The sequence below is a fragment of the Sphaerodactylus townsendi genome, linkage group LG09 (genome assembly GCF_021028975.2).
Source record: "Sphaerodactylus townsendi isolate TG3544 linkage group LG09, MPM_Stown_v2.3, whole genome shotgun sequence".
In the NCBI taxonomy this organism is placed as follows: Eukaryota; Metazoa; Chordata; class Lepidosauria; order Squamata; family Sphaerodactylidae; genus Sphaerodactylus; species Sphaerodactylus townsendi.
This window is the reverse complement of record NC_059433.1, coordinates 4,438,695-4,455,651: the sequence shown is the minus strand read 5'-3', so window position 1 is coordinate 4,455,651 and position 16,957 is coordinate 4,438,695. Positions and strand designations below refer to the sequence as shown.

At 45.5% G+C, this 16,957-nt stretch overlaps 1 protein-coding gene across 4 annotated transcripts in view; it reads left to right on the top strand.

Moving 5' to 3' along the window:
- The window catches only part of CDH18 (cadherin 18), an 883,209-nt gene that overhangs the window by 491,148 nt on the left and 375,104 nt on the right, over positions 1-16,957 (top strand). For 3 of the 4 annotated variants that reach the window (XM_048508491.1, XM_048508490.1, XM_048508492.1), the window contains one exon: positions 13,841-14,029. The gene's annotated coding sequence lies outside the window, so the exon portion shown is untranslated. Of the gene's footprint in view, positions 1-13,840; positions 14,030-14,097; positions 14,116-16,957 lie in introns of those variants that run through there. The other variant, XM_048508493.1, reaches the window with a different exon arrangement.

Genomic DNA, 16,957 nt, shown 5'->3' with positions numbered 1-16,957 from the left:
TCAAGGAGGATCAAGATTGGTAGCCATAGATTGACTTCTCCTCCATCAATCTGTCCAAGCCCCCTTGAAAGCTATCCAGGTTAGTGGCCATCACCACCTCCTGTGGCAGCATATTCCAAACACCAATCACACGTTGTGTGAAGAAGTGTTTCCTTTTATTAGTCCTAATTCTTCCCCCCAGCATTTTCAACGAATGCCCCCTGGTTCTAGTATTGTGAGAAAGATAGAAAAAGTTCTCTCTGTCAACATTTTCTACCCCATGCATAATTTTATAGACTTCAATCATATCCCCCCTCAGATGTCTCCTCTCCAAACTAAAGAGTCCCAAACGCTGCAGCCTCTCCTCATAAGGAAGGTGCTCCAGTCCCTCAATCATCCTCGTTGCCCTTCTCTGCACTTTTTCTATCTCTTCGATATCCTTTTTGAGATGTTGCAACCAGAACTGAACACAGTACTCTTAGTGTGGTCGCACCATTGCTTTATGTAAGGGCATGACAATTTTGGCAGTTTTATTATCAATTCCTTTCCTAATTATCCCCAGAACTTTTTCACAGTCATTTTCACAGCTGCCATGCATTGAGTTGACATTCCCATGGAACTTTCAACTAAGACGCCCAAATTCCTTTCCTGGTTAGTGACTGATAGCACTGACCTCTGTAGCATGTATGTGAAGTTTGGATTTTTTGCTCCATGTGCGTCACTTTACATTTTGCTACTTTGAACTGCATTGGCCAGTTCTTCGCCCACTCACCTAATTTATAAATATCTGCTTGGAGCTCTTTGCAATCCTTTGCAATTCTCACCACCCTACATAATTTGGTATCATCTGCAAACTTGGCCCCCCACACTACCCACCCCTACTTCCAGGTCATCCAGATCTTCTTCCTAATGTTTCACTTGCAGCTGTGGCTGGCATCTTCAGAGGTGTATCATAGAGAGAAATCTGTTACACACTGTGTCCAGTGAGAAGGGAATGTTTACAGGGGTATATATTGTCCATGTCCCAGGGTAGGGAACCAATCAGTAAGTGTTTGGGTAGAAATTACTTATAGCTTTACATATTGTCATATTCAATTCTTCTGCATCTAATTGTAATCCCCTTTATTGTTATTATTATTTTAATTGAATGATTCTGCAACATACAAGAAATACAATTTTGCTTCTCATCAAGCCCATATTTTGATTGTCCATTTTGTCAGTTTAGTCACTGTAGCTTACGCTTTTAGTTTATCATCCCAGATTTCTATATTTGGATGTACCACATGATTATTTTTTACTAGTGGGGCCCAGCCATGCGTTGCTGTGGCAATTGTCCTTCTCATCACAGTCCGCAACCCACACAGATGTCCATGCAGGTCCAATGATCCGCAGCATAGCCTTTTGGGGTGGTCAAATGGAATCCCTCTTTCCCTTTTCAATGCACATCGTTATATGGTGGTGTCTTGTTTGTTTTTAATATAAGGTAACCCTTTCCATTCCACAATGGAACTGTCCAGAGTGCGAATACCGCTGTCCATGAGGCTGGTTGACACGCACAGTCCTGGCTTGGGTAAGGCAGAACTGGGGCAAGGAGGTTATTCCAGTCAGGCAGCAGAGGCAGGGTGGTGAGGCGCTCAGATGGAGGCCAGCTCCCTGGGTGCTTAAAGGGCCATGTGCAAAAGAAGCCCGGAGCCGGTAGTGTTGGTTAGCCCCCACCCGCTTGCAGATTTTCTTAGAAGAAAAGGCAAACTCCAGCAGCTTGCTTTTTTAGTAAAAGAGAGCTGTGGCGAATATGGGTGAGAAGTGGGTGAAGTGAGTAATGAAGTTGGATGCTGAAAGAGGAGAGGCAGAGTGAGGTGTTTGAGGATGAGCTGGATGTGTATGAGAATATGTGTGTTGTGTGGCAGCAGTGGATGAGGCACAGAGAGTGAAAGTTACCTGCACGTTGGGGGGAACCCCACCTGACGTCTCACACGGCAAAGTGTGTATGTGTTTCACTTCCACTGGTATTACCTAACAGTATTACCTATTTACTGTTTTCACTGCTCATCTCTGGCCATCTGTGCAAACATTCTAAGGGCATACCAACCCCTCAGGCCACAGACAGGCTGCACGGCAGAACACAGCAGGAAAATAAACGCTACCCCCAAATACTTCATTCCATACAGGGAGGGGGAGGAGGGCCCCTGCATATGTCTTGCAAATTTTAAATTTCACTGACCCTGTACATGTCCTACCTCTGTAGCAGTCTAACTGGGGAGCTAGCTGCCATCTATTGTAGCATGTCTAGGGCAGAGGGGGAAGCAACTTTTAAAGAATTCAAATCTACCATGCTTAAAAGGTTCAAACTGGGGGCTGACCACTTTCGAAAACAGTTATCCCCCCAGCAATGCAAAACGTATTCAGAGTATGTGGTGGAAATGAGTGAGATGGGTGGAAGAAGCCAAAGCAGGGGACTGTGAAGCATTATTCCAATTACTGGTGCTAGACCAATTCTATTCCAAACTCCCCAAGGAGCTGAAATGTCTGGTAAAGGACAAAAAGGCCCAAGGTGCCACTGAGGCTTCAGAAATTGTGGATAAGGTGGTGCTGAACAGGGAGGGGGTTGGACTGGTGGACTTCCCAGTTGGGAAGGGAAGGAAAAGGGTTCCAGAGGGAAGGCAGATTCTCTGCCAAAATGGGAAGGGGCTGCTGCTCCAGTAGAGGTTATCAAAGCCCCTGATTCAGCTATTTGGAACTGGCCTCAGGTTAGGAAATGCTTTAATTGTGGTGTCACAGGTCACTTGTGAATGGCCTGTCCACAGTTATAAGTAGAGACCTCCAAACCACCTCCAAAAGCACCAACCAGCCAAAAGGCAAAAGAGGAGCGGGTGGCTGTAGGAGACCATGAGTGCCTCTCAAAATAGGAGCCTTTATTTTTCCTAGAAAAGACAGCTGTGATACTTTTGCCAAGTGTTTTTGCTATAGAATTTCAAGAATAGGCCTTGATTTGAATTTATGTTGTAATATAGACACACCAGAAGAAGGGTCTGATACACTTTCTGGTCTTATGGACCTTTTTGACCCAGTTTCCATGATGGATGTCAACAAGATTCTAGGATTGGGGAAAGCCATTAATTGAACTCTGGATCTTTGGCCATCCTGGCTGCTAGTATCATGTAAGGACTACATCAACAGACTCTTAGTGGCTCATTCCGCACATGCAGAATAATGGACTTTCAAACTGCTTTCAGTGCTCTTTGAAGCTGTGCGGAATAGCAAAACCCACTTGCAAACAGTTGTGAAAGTGGTTTGAAAACGCATTATTGTGTGTGTGTGGAAGGGGCCATAGTGCATAAGTCAGTCACTAACTCAGGTCCTTTTCCTCAGCTACTCAAAGAGGTGCTCATCTGTCAGCGACATAAAAAAAGGGAAATGATGCAACCAGTGATCGCCTAGTCTCTAACATCCCTTTCTGGGCAAAGTGATTAAGAGAACAGTCGCAAACTAACTTCAGGTCTTTTTGGATAACTCATCTGCTCTGAACAGTTTTCAATCTGGCTTCAGGCTGAGCTGTGGGACAGGGACATCTGTGCTGGCTTCAGTTATTGATCGCTATCTGAATATAGACAAAGGCCATGCATCTTTGTTGCTCTCATTGGACTTTTCTGCAGCCTTTGATGCAGTAGAACCTATCATTGATGCAGTAGAACCTACTTGCAGGTTGAAGCAAATATCTGGAGATTCGTGCTGAACTGGTCCAAATCATTCTTTACAGATTGGACTCAAAGGTTGCTGTTGGAATCCAGCTATCATCAGGTGGGACCCATTCTGTGCAGTTCCTCAAGGCACAGTTCTTTCCCCCATGCTTTTCAATCTCTGTGTAAAGCCCTTTGGAAAAATCATTTCTAGCTCTGAGGGTAAACAGACACCAGCTTGAGAAAGGGTTTGCTCCATTCTAGAGGCAAAACTCTGGAATCTCTCCCTGGGGAGACATGGCTGTCTAGCATTGTCTTCTGCTCTAGCAGATGAAGTATTCTGTTTGGTTTGGGTGTTCCCTCATCCGTTCGCACTAGCCCCCTGTGTTTGTGTGTCTCTGTGTGCATATGGTTTATTTGTTTTAAATATTTTGTAATAGTTATCTGAATAGTTATTTGTTTTTAATATTTTGTAATAGTTATCTGAATTTTAAACTGTGTTTTGATTTATTGCTACCTTGGAGATACTATGATGGGTAGAAAAGAGGCATAAAATGTTCTAAACAACTAAAATTTATATAAATATATTATTAAGTGTACCCTTGTAAGTATTCCTAGTAAGTTTCCAGCATTTCTAGGCCTCTTTGTACTCTTGATAATGTCACTAGTAGTTTATGTCTGTTGTCCCCCCTCCCCCGAAGGACCTTAAGGGTCCATTCTGGACTTAACTTGAGAGGACCTGATTAATTTCAGGAAGTTACATGGAGCAATTAATTTGAGTTTCCATTACGATGAAGCTTGGGAGGTGCATCTTTCTACATAAGCCCATATTTTGGTATATGATCAAACATCAAGACTTACAAATCTGATTTACCTACAGAAGCAGCTACCAGGAAAGGTTGCTGTGGTGCAGACACTCTCTCTATAGCTTTCACATTTTGCAACCTCTCAGTGGGAAGTTGTTTTCTGTGGCCTCCGTCTGGATGTATAATGCATGGGGAGGTTCTCAGCCTTCAAGCATACTAATAAATATTCATGTTGTTGTGTAGTTATCTAATTTCACTCTTTGGAAGACTGGCACGTTGCTTGGAATGCTGCCCACACCATCTGTTGTTATTGGTGGGTGACATAGAAATATTCTTAGAGTTTCTCGTTCTGTTTATGTGGCCAGCATGCTATGGCAGATGCATAGCCCCCCCCCTCCCCCGCAATTGCTTGCTTTTTCTCCATTGGTTTCTGGGCCAGGGGAGTGCAGAATTGCTGATCAGATTTCCAAAAACTGACTGTTGACTGGGGATTAGCAAACCCATCGGAAGGAATCACCAGACCAGGGTAGCTTGCTGGATTCATACTCGTTGCAACTGAAAGCTTTTTGAATAATATGTAGTGCTGATTTTATTTGGGGTGGGTGTTAATTTTCTTGCTGATGGATTTGTGAATGTTGTAAGATAATAAACACATTAGTGGGAATCCTTAGACATAATTGCTTAAGGGATGGAATGCGTGATGATGACACATTCCCCACCAATGGGAAGTCCTATGGTTGGAAGTGAGTGGTGGATTCATGTTCCAAACAGTCCCTGCCTACTTTCCTGCCACCCTCCTCACAGGGCCCACCAGAACCCTCCCCATTGCCCCACCACCCTCCTTTTGCTTCCCATTCCCCTGCCGCACAGGTCTCCCCACACAGACGAAACCGAGCACTGCAGGACATCGCTGGTAAGCTACCGATGCCCCCCGGGCCCTCGCAGAAGTGCCTCCATTCCACCATCTGCCAATACCTCAAATACGAAGCCTCCCCCACCTGCCCTCTCCCAAGCCCCAAAGACCCATACTCACTACAAGCCAGCTGATCAGCTAGCTGGGCTGCTTTTATGTGTCTGCTGCTACCCCAAGACCCCCTCTAGGCCTCTCCCAACTCCCAAAGACCCACACTCACCACAGCTTCCCCAGACTCCCCAGAGCCTTGTCTGTCCTCTCCCAACCCCCAAAACCCAAGTTGGGCCAACTTTTACTTGGAGAGGGCTGTTGACTGAGAACTGATGCTCCTTGGGGAATCACTCTCCTGGTGGGCAGAAGCAGTGCTGGTGAATGGGGGCTGCAGGAGTGGGGAGGGGGGGCTCCCAGTTCTCCTCTGTGTAAGGATAGGGGGAGGGCCAGGTGCACCTCTGCTGGGATTTTTTCTTTTCCTCTTCTCTCTTCTTTCTCTTTTCCCCTGGCTCCCAGCTTTCTGTGTGATCCTGCCCAATCAATCCTCCATCTGCCCGCCCCACTTCTTGCTAGAGCCCATTTTATTTGAACATACAATGGGCTTTACTTCTAGCCCTATATATAATGCAAATCTGCTAAATTTGCATGATTATGTATGGGATTTTTGACCAATACTAGGTAATACATATGGTTCAATGATCGGGAAACAAACATCACATCCTTACATTGACTGTACCACAGCCTCAGTGAGATGGGGTGTATAACTTCATGGCTGCTGATGTAGTGTAATAGCTAAGTGACTGATCTATATTTTGTTAAGTTGCTGATTCAGATTTTGTAGCAGTCCTAGTCTCGTGGGATGCTTTGGGGGCATTGCTGTTGATCTCCCCCCCCCCCCGTTTGTCATAGAGGGATAATAATGCCTGGCTTATCTTGGTGGGTTGTTTTAAGGATTGCTTCGCTAGTTTATGCGAAGTGATATCTAATTATAAGTTGATGGTGTTCTTAATTAAAGAAACTGTAGTCTTTTTCATTTTGTTAATTGCAAAGGATGCATTAATGGTTCATGGTGAAGGCGATTTGTTCCCGTGGCACAAAGCAGTGAGCTGCAGGACTGCAGTCAAAGCTCTGTTCGTGACCTGAGTTCGATCCAGACAAAAGTCAGTTTCAGGTAGCCAGCTCCAGGTTGACTTCCACCCAACAACAACAACCTTTATTTGGCATTTAAAAATAGGTTCTAGAGCATTGTCAGACATTTTTGAACTGCAAATACAAAAATCAAGAGTACATTTAAAGTGCAGACAGGAAGACTGTATATAGCAGTATACATTACTTAGAAAGTTCTGTCACTTGTAAAAGAAATTTTGCTACTTTTTCCAAGAGCATGACATCTGTGTTGTTTAACAGAAACTCCACAACAGAGCAGTCAGAGTCACTTTCAGATTTGTCTAGGGCCACCCTGGGAGAGAAATTCCTGATGCCCACATATCTTGGACAGTCAAGAATAATGTGAGCAAGAGCCTCCACTTGATTTTTACAGTGTGGACAAACCCGATCCTGGAGAGGGATGGATAAGTAACGACCCTTTGTAATGGCTGATGGGAAGGTATTGGATCTGGCCCTTGTGATAATCCATCTCTGTTGGGGTTCAGTTAATAATTCAAGATATTTGGCTATGTGCCCCTGTTCCGGTATTATTCCGACAGAGAGGGGTGAGCATGATTTATTTGCTTGCCCCAACAAGATATGATATTCCTGTTCTAGAAGTCTACTTTTCAAGATTTGGAAAATCTCTCTGGGTGTCAGCATACAGAGATCTTCCAGTAATAAACCTAGTGAGTAAATTTTTGATTTGAGAAGTTGATGCCATTCGGAGGCAAATAGATTTGGGCGCGCAGTGTATATTAAACTGCGCACATCAGAGTTAAAACATAATTTGATCCAATACTTGAATGTATTCAGCCATGCTCTTGTTTCAAGTAGGTTTTGACCAGTTTCTAAGCATAGTACAGGATATGGTACAGAGTGTGGTAATCCGAGTATTTTATAAAGGAAACCAGATTGTATTCTTTCAATGGACTTGTTCCATGCAGTTATCCATAAGGGAACTCCATAGAGAAGTTGCTGAACTACCTTGGAGTTGAAAACCTTTAGAGCTGCTGGGACATATCCCCTTCCCCTGGTGTGAAAAAACTTTACCACTGCTGAAGCAGTGTGATAACTTCCTTTTACAGCAATATCTCTATGTCTGGCCCATGTGGCTTTATGATGGAAGGTTAGGCCTAGATAGGGACTTCCACCCTTCCAAGGTTGGCAAAATTAGTACCTAGATTTCTGGGGGTAAAGGGCAGGTGACTGGGGAGGGCAATGGCAAACTTTTTCATTAAACATAGTCTGCCTAGTAAAAATTGTGATGTGTTGTCACCCCATGGATCCGTGATGACCTTGTGCTTGCATGGGGCACTGCCTTTATTTTTAAAGGATTGTTCAAGGGTCATCTATCAATCGTTGCCATTTGCAGTCTGTTGACTGTGAAACCTATCTGAGAAACCTTTTATTATATAGTCATGGAGCCTCCCACGTGGAATCCTTCAAGAAGAGAAATTACATTATTTTTAAAAGCTCAGGCTGCCAACAGCAGTTTTATTGCACGTGTCCCGCTGACCCATTCAAGGTACTGATTTATGCTTGTGAGTACTGAAGACGATGGCAGTATCTCTGTGCATGTGAAAGTTTAAAAAAATCACCTTGAAATTCTTGACCTTTTCTTTCCAATTACTGGCAAGCTTCCTTGATAATATAACAACAAATAGGGAAATACTGCCATGGTATATCTTTGACCTGTCGAGTTAGGGAAGCTGTCCGTGAATACTTCATTGACTTGCAATTTGGAATGTTCTGTTTGGTATAAAATATCTGGAAGCATTTAGGATAAAGTTGACAACTCTAGATTTTTTAAAAATCTGGTATGTGGATGGTATCTGGCAGCTAAGCCCATGCTGGATCTAGAGCACTCAGGAACTTCCAAGAGGTTACCCCCGTAGGTTTTTGTGGGGGATGCAGGGGACGTCCAACTTTTTTTGTTTGCTTCTGTAGAGCTCAGCTGAAAAGCTCTCTAGTGGTGCCATTCTGAGCAGATCTCTTCAATGGGCCTTCTTTCCCAAAAAGTGTTCTAAGGATTGCAGTGCTAGTCATCTAACATGTGGAAACTGAAATCTAATGGCTGAGGGATAAAAAAAATCTTTTCCCCATTCTCACTCTGAGAAGCGGTGCAGAGAGGTCATCTTATCATGGGTGATTCCCACAGTCAATTAAAGAATTTGTCTTCGTTCCAAACCCCCCCCCCCCCTGGGATGGGAGCCACCATATGTCCAGAGACAGGCTATGGCAGGAGACAGGAGTCATGGTCAATGGACACAGTCCAAGAACAAGCATCATTCTGAGTCAAAAGCATCGATGCAGGAGAGGGCAAACCCAAAAGGTATGGTCCAGTCCAATCCAGAACAGTTAGGTTTGCACAGAGCGTGAAATATTGCATGGCTTCAAAGGTGCCACGTTGACACGTTGTTCCCCCTCGCCGCCCCCCCCCGGTTCTCTTTATTGGCTGCTTAAATATGAAATTATCTTGCTGGAACAGATAAGGCAGCTGCAGTCAATTCAGTTGTTTCAGCATTCTCAGCCCAAGGTCATTCATCTGCCTCAGTGCTGCTGTCAGGGATAGATCTGTGCTGAGCCAGCAATCTTACATTTCCTGTCTTGTCAAGGAGCAGCTTAGGTTTGTTTGTTTGATTGTTTCTTTCGCTCCTTAACTAGGTTCCCACAGCCAATTCTTTCCCCCCCTTCTACATAATTTTTTCTGTAGTTTTGTCTTCCCTCAAGCTCTCCCTTCTCAGCTGAGGAGCAGTGTTTTTGATGCCTCAGGAGGACAGTGAGGGAGCTGTGGATGGTCTTAGTTCTATCGAGGATGGGGACACCCTCTTCTTCCACATATGAAGTCATGGACTCTTTCCCCACTTACCTTTGTGGGCCCTTTGCTGCGTGCTGCTCCCAGCGCGCTGCATCCCTGGCGCGCGCCCGGGCGTCCCCACGACCCCGCACTCTCTGCACGGGGTCATCAAAAGGCGCCCTTTGCAAGAGCACCAGGGATGCCGTGCGCTGAGGGGGTGCGACAGCAGCAGCGTCAGGGCGGCTGTGCTGTCGCCGCCCCTCTCGTGGGGAGTGCCGGGGGACCCCGCGCTACTCTCCTCAAGTAGCGCAGGGCTTGAGGTAAGTGGGGAAAGGCCCAGGGACTCTTTCCTGTGGAGTTGGGATTGTGAGCCCAGCAAAAGCATGTGAATCCACAAAGAGCCAGAAGAACTTGGGCCGTTCACCTCAAACAGAAGTCCTGAACATGTGGTAGAAAATGCAGGCTGTGGGAGAGTGGTGCTGGTTGCCAAGAGCAGCCATCAGTGGGGCATTGATGGAGAGGAATAGGATTCATTTTGGCAGAAGAACATCTACTGCAGGCCATGTGTCCCACAGGTACAGATATGCGCACAGGAGAACACCTGAGGGCTCAAGGGCTTCATACCACCCATCAGGCCTCACTTTTTACACATCGCCACATGACTTTGGGGAGCAAAATGGAGGAATCTACATTGGCTGGCATGGCATAGACTTGTTTTAGAGAGTGCTAGTGGCATAAGTTTCACTCTCCTCCCTTCCCCTCAGCCTTTCTTTTTTTCCTTTCAGGTCTGAAAATGCAAGGGCAGATCCTTGTATCTTTGGCCTACAACATTTTCTCTTTCAAAGTGAATGCACCGAGCATCAATGTTTTTTAGAAGTAAGCCTTTATTGGCATAGACAGCAGTACAACAATAATAAAAACAGATTAAAAAGCATATACAATACAGGATATACATGTTAGGACGAAGGAAATCTACTGGCATTTAGTAATTTCCAGGAGAAAGTCTGCCACTATCATACAGAGAGAAGGATCAGGGTTGTCCAACAAGTAGTGTAATCTAAATAAATCGGGGAGATCAGGTAAATGTAAAGGAGTGAGATTCTCATACTTGGATCTGATTTCCTTGAATCTGAGACAGTGAAGTAACTGGTGGGCCAGAGATTCAACTGTCAATGTTGAGGAACATGTAGCTATTCCTTGGCTATTCCTTGTCCACCTGTTTATGATCTATTAGCGTGTGTGTGTGTGTGTGTTTATATGTGTGTGCACACCATCAAGTCACAGCTGACCTAGACTGATCCCATAGGTTTTCCAAGGCAAGAGAGGTGGTTTACCATTGGATGCCTCTGCATAGACTGAGAGAATTCTGAGATAACTGTGTCTCGGTCAAGGTCACCCTGCAGGCTTCACGCAGAGGAATGGGGAATCAAACCTGGTAGTCCAGATTAGAGTCTACTGCTGTGAACCATTACAGCATGCTGGGGCTTAAAGGCCTCCAGACCCTTTGAAAGTTCCCCAGATTCCGTGCTGTTCCAATTATTTGCACCCAGTGCCATTTTGCAATTTCGCATGGACATGTTTAGGTGCCTTGTGAAACACAGTGTTTGCAGCAATGCTGGTTTCTACCGATGAGATTCTGCTGCTCTGTATGGAAATTTCATGAAATTGTGAAACATCCCAATGGCCATGTCCAGGTGCACTTCTGAATCTCCGTCGGTGACCCACTTACTTTGACACACTGTCTTCCTGTATTTGATCACACCGCCCAACCTCTGCATGGTTGTGTGATTGCGTGTGTTCTTATGTGTGTTCCTGGCAGCCGCATCGTACCTCCAGGGATCTAGGACAGCAATAGCAGATTTTCTTGAGTGCTGAAATTCAAGGAGGACTGTGGGAGACAAGAAGCCAAATGAATATGTACTTGTTTTCTTGAAGGCTTCAGAACCTCCCCTCCCCAGTCCTTCCCCACTTTGCAGCTATTTTAATTTGAGAGGGATCAGAATAAAATGTAACCTTCCTTTTCTCCTGTTCTGCTTGGTGAGAATTCTTCTGTCTCAAGGCCGCGTGAAGGCACTTCCTTTCAGAGTAATTATGCCAGCACACAGTTAATTGCTTGAGAGCACTTATGAGGAGTTCCTGGGCCGTGTATTCTTTATCTGTGGGAACGTTGCCTATTGTATGGAGTTCCTTTAACAAAGCCTTATCGGGGAGCTTAGAGTACAGTTGACAAGCAAGAGCAGACCCCAGGGAAGCTGCACCTGGGTTAGATAATACATGAGAACCGTATTAGTCAGGATTATCTTTGGTTTACTAGGATTTCCTTGTTTTCTCTGAATATTAGACAAATGAAAGGTTTTGCATCCAACTCCTCCCAGCCCACCTCAGTGCAAAAGGAAAAGAGTATGCAGCCCACTCCCACACGTTGGCACATTTTCACATTTTGGATTATCGTAATTTGGCAACATGCTACCCGTTGTTTCCATTCTCCAGGTGGATACTGCTTCTTGCTTGTCTGAATAATGTAGAATTGACTTTGGATGCTGGCAAGGGCTACCTTCGGCTCTTGCGGACTCAAGCATACAGAAACTGGTTGCCCTAACTGGGTGTCCAGACCCACCCCTTCTCCGCATTGCAGTTCTTGTTAGGACATTTTGCCTAAGGTGACCAGCCGTTCCACTTTTGGCGGGACACTCACGCTTTTCCGCAATGTGTCTCGCATCCCGCGGGGTTTTAAAATTGTCCCAATTAGGCAATGCGCTCCTGCGGCTGCGTGCGCCTCCTGCGCTGCCGCCCTGCCTTCTGGGGCGCTTCCCTGTTTCCTGACCGGGGAGCTCCGCAAAAGGCAGTGTGCTCCTGTGGCCGCGCGGGTGCGCGCACGTGCCCCGCGTTACAGGAGTAAAAATCTGGTCACCTTAATTTTGCCCCATCTTTTTTCCCTTAGAAATCACCCTTAAGCTGGTCTTCTAGAATCCTATCAGTATTCATTGGAGTGTACTCCCAGAAGAGTGTCCTTAGGATGGCACTGTTACAGCCCCATCCAAAGGCGATGGCGGCGGACAGGAATCCACCTGTGGGAGCAGCACCATGCTGGTGGATTTGCCCTCCTTGGGGCACTTGCTCTGGCAGAGGGGTGGATCTGCTGGCATGTGGCGGCTGCTGCCCCCCAGTGGTGGGACGCTGTGCCAGACCCCACACCAGCATTCCGGGGCCCCTGCCACCACCTGCGTCGTGGGGCATGGCCAGGGGAGCAGCTGCCGTTAGTTTCCTCCCAGTCATTGCCTGCATTATTCGGTAGCTGGGATCTTGGATTTACGCCACCAGAAAGGAGGTGTGAGGCCATTTGGCCCAGGGAGAGCTTCTCAGCGGCAGGGAGGCTTTTCCATAAGCAGCCTGCAGTGGCCAGGCACCCGACCTCTCGCATGTGGCTGCTAGCCTATTCTCTGACAAGTCTGGCCGTGTCCTAGGGTTTTTCAGCTCTGATCTCGGCCTAGTGAAACTCTGTGAAAAGAGACCCAGACCTTGCAGGATCTGGTCCAATTCTGCAAGGCTGGCAAGACCGAGACATTCAACCAGGCCTGTGGTTCAGACCGCAACGGTTACCTCATGGCTGGCCTCCCTACCCCTAACACTACTATTATCTTTCGTCTTATTTATGGCTTGATTGGATTCTATACTCGATGATGGCTTAGTATCTAGTTTTACTTTCTAGTGACTCCCTTCTGGGAACTAGAATTTTAGTGTAGTAATTGTAGCGCCAGATGGGAACATTTGGTTTGTGGGGTTTGAAATTAATTAATTATTTACCTGTTGATTTTTTTGGGTATTGTTGGCTGCTCTGAGCCCAATCTTGGTCAGGGCAGGGCAAGGTATAAATATAAACAGGCAAACAAATCTATTGACTTCCCCCCTCCTTCGTCCTTCCCTTGCCCAAGACCAGCCAGGAGAGACAAAGAGGGCTTGGCTTAAGATTCTTTAATTACCTGAAAGAAACCCTTTTGTACCCCAAGTTGGATGGGGTACGCTGGTAGCTACGGGTTCCACCAACAAGAGCTTCCTGTTTGTCAAGTCCTGTGAGTGTTGTTGTTCACTAGGGATATGCTGTGTGTGTGTGTGTGTGTGTGTATGTGTTTGAGAGAGAGAGAGAGAGAGAGAGAGAGAGAGAGAGAGAGAGAGAGAGAGAGAGAGAGAGAGATGGAATGGGGTGGATCTCCTTGCCAATCAGCTCCTGACTGAATCTTAGGCCCCTTCCGCACACGCAAAATAATGCGTTTTCAAACCACTTTCACAACTGTTTGCAAGTGGATTTTGCTATTCCGCACAGCTTCAAAGAGCACTAAAAGCAGTTTGAAAGTGCATTATTCTGCATGTGCAGAATGAGCCTTAGTTGCATGGCTTTGTGAGTGTAATTCTAAGAGCAGCCCAATCACAAGATCATTATTAAAATAGGTCTCCAATAACTAAGTGCAAATCCTAAATCTGACTAATGTCTCTGTCATGCAACATTAAGTTTTGTTTTTGATGGTTCCAGGGAGAAGACGGCAGATTTTGGTTGCCAACCGACTGAAGGATGTACTTTCTGGTCCCTGGTAAACTGGATATGTTGACTGCCATCTCCATAATCTGAGGTGTTTTTCGGCAGAATTTTACTAGGCCGTCTGGCAAGTGCTGTTTGGTAGATCTACACTCTGGCCAAGTGAACCTGAAGAAAGACATTGTGGTAAGCTGTCAATCTTGGAGGGAAAATATGCTTAAAGACCAAAGAGTGGAAGCAAAATCTAACCATATTGTAGGACCTCTTCCAAGGTAACTGTTTCAGAGCATAAGCATTCAATATATATGTGGACCACTGGGAAGACAGACAGCTTTATCTGCTTATAAATCATTTGGTTGCTTAGTGGTTTCCTCCTGGGGGCCTTGAGCCCCAGTATGTGATTTAGTGTTACACATGGGTGTAATTCTAATTTGGTCATGACTTATTGGGATGACTTAGCTTAGGGTGAATTCACATGTGCACGCACATCTCTCAATTGACATTTCAGAACTGTCAGTCAGAAAAGTGTTGCAGCTGAATTGGAACTTGTGTGTGAGGTGGCATCACGTGATTTCCATCTGCAATAAGTTTCTTTGTAACTAATGGTACCCGGCCACGCGTTGCTGTGGCTTGTTGTGGTGAAATGGGAAAGGAGCAGTAGCAGAAAATCAATTGCAGAGGCCAGCAGTACGTGCTCATGGAAACGTGCAGCCTGATACTGTGCGATGTCATTGATGTGTGTGACTGCATTCCTTGGGGGGGGAATGGAAAGGCACCCCTCCCACACATCTAGGCTGGCTGGTCATGATCCTTTACCTGGGAGTAAGTTTGGTTCATGGCAATAGGTGTCGCTTCTGAGTAAACCCTCTGAGGGGCGCGACACAGCCATTCAAAGTATGTCACAGTTGCTTTAGCTTCATATCCTTCACTATGGAGCACCAGGAAAAAGGCATTTTACCTGGGCCAGGTGTGAAATTTCAGGTATGTGAACATTTAAAAACACTCTCGCCTGGCTGACTACCATGGCTGGGAATTTTCAGAGGGATTGGCCCAGCAGTTCCTGTACTAGACCATCAGGAACAAACTCACAGTTTGCTTTTTATATATATAGATAGGTAACTTACTCATGCACATCCTCAGCCGGGATTGTGCCCTTTCTGTGGTGGACATGTGTGTGTATGAAGCCAGGTCTTTGCTTTCTGTAATAATGGATGCCAAGGTCAGCGAAATTGACATCAGCCCTACTCTATAGGGGTCTGCCAACTATGGGCCAAGAGCAGGGGGGTCAAACATGCAGCTCATTGGCTAGACTTGGCAAGGGGGGGAATTGCCTCAACTGGCTTGTGGGCCTGATAAGCCCTCTCAAGGCACCTCGCTGCAGGCTGGCCAGTGCACCTCCCCCCTTCCAGTTCTGTTCTGGGACCAGCCACCCCCCATCCCAGGGGTCAGCCCAACCCATTTATGTCTTATTCAACCCTTGTAACAAATAGTAGTTTAGAGCCTAATATGACTCAGTATAGGACAAAATACAGTTCTATTTAAAAAAAGAAAACCCCCGGAGGTCGGAGGGCAGCGTGGGCGTGTCTCCCTGCCTCGTGTCTCCTGCTCTGGGACTGCTGTGGGGGCCCACGTGGAACGGGCCTTGGAGTGGCAGGTGGGATGGCAGAACAACCAGGATGCGAAGGGGATGGCGGGCAAAGGTTTCATGGGACTAAAAGGCTTCTTAGAGATGCTTTCCAGAGAGGGAAATGATAAGAGGCAAATAGCTGCCAGTAATCCAAATGCAAACCATGTGCAGGTTTCTGCCAATGATCGTCCAGGGAGCTCCTCCTTGGTATGTTTATCATTCGTTGTGAGACCTTGATGTTCTGCTTCCCAGGTGGTTATTCAGGTGCCCTGCACCCGGCCAAAGCAGAATGTAAGACTCACTGACTCAGTTAACAGTTCAACACTTAAAGCTTTAATTGTAACAACGTTGACAGACCCTGACTCCTCCCAGGTCTAACGAAATAAAGGTTACTTTGTTGCAGAAACTTTCTGGAGTCTGGAATTTATTGTAAATACTGTGAGCCTATAACATCTATGACTTTTTAACTTAAATACGGTGAATCTATAACATCTATGACTGTTTAACTTAAATACTGCGAGCCTATAACATCTTCGACTGTCTAACTTGTTGCTGCCACCCAGCTTCCGTTGGCACCTAACTGCCAAAACCAGATGGGTTGCTGGGTAATAACTGCCGTAGAACACCAGCCCTAGGGCTTCTTAAAGGGACAGAACTAAATTAGGTTCCCTCCCATTGAATATTATACAAAACATAGCTAAACCCATTCTATATAAAGGAAAACTAAATCTTAAAGGGTCTGTGGGGGCATGACACTTGAGTGTGCTGCTTCCTAGTAAGGGATTCCCAGTGACCAGTGTTTGAACTGTAGAAACTTTATGGAGTATTAATGAACATTGTCAGTTGTCATTGATGCTATTGTAAACTGTTCCAGCTATGCAAATGGAATTTCTTTTACTGACTAACTGGTGCTCTCTTGCTCCGATTTTGGATGTAGTTTGGCTCTTTAATTTATAAATGGTTGCTAACCCTTTATTTGATCATTGCCGAATATCAATTACCAGGCAGTATTTATGTAAGGAGTCTGATTTTATATCATTTTTGGATAATTGTGGAAGGCTGTGCTAATCAGAGTATGAAGATACAATCTCCAAAGCCCTTCTGTGGCTGGCTGAGTCTAGTGACTTTCTTCTGTGGGGCATGGTCCACCAGCAATACCTAGTATACTTTCTGGTATTCTCTAGCACAACAGTGGAAATAATAGAGGAAAACAGAGAATACACTGTCCAATAGTATCCTAAAAAGGAACCATCATCATATTTATTTATATGGGCCATGATCAGAGAAAAAAAAAAGGCTACCAATATTTTCCTTTTCTTTAAATTGGGACTGAAAATAGCCTTACCCTTTCAGAAATGCAAGGGTTTGTGCTTAAAACTTCAAATAATCTTCCTGTGTGTACATAGCTTTGTTGAACGGTAACCATTAAAAACAAATGCAACTACTGATTTTTTAAAAAAGATCTGGAAGTCTTTTGAGGACTTCTT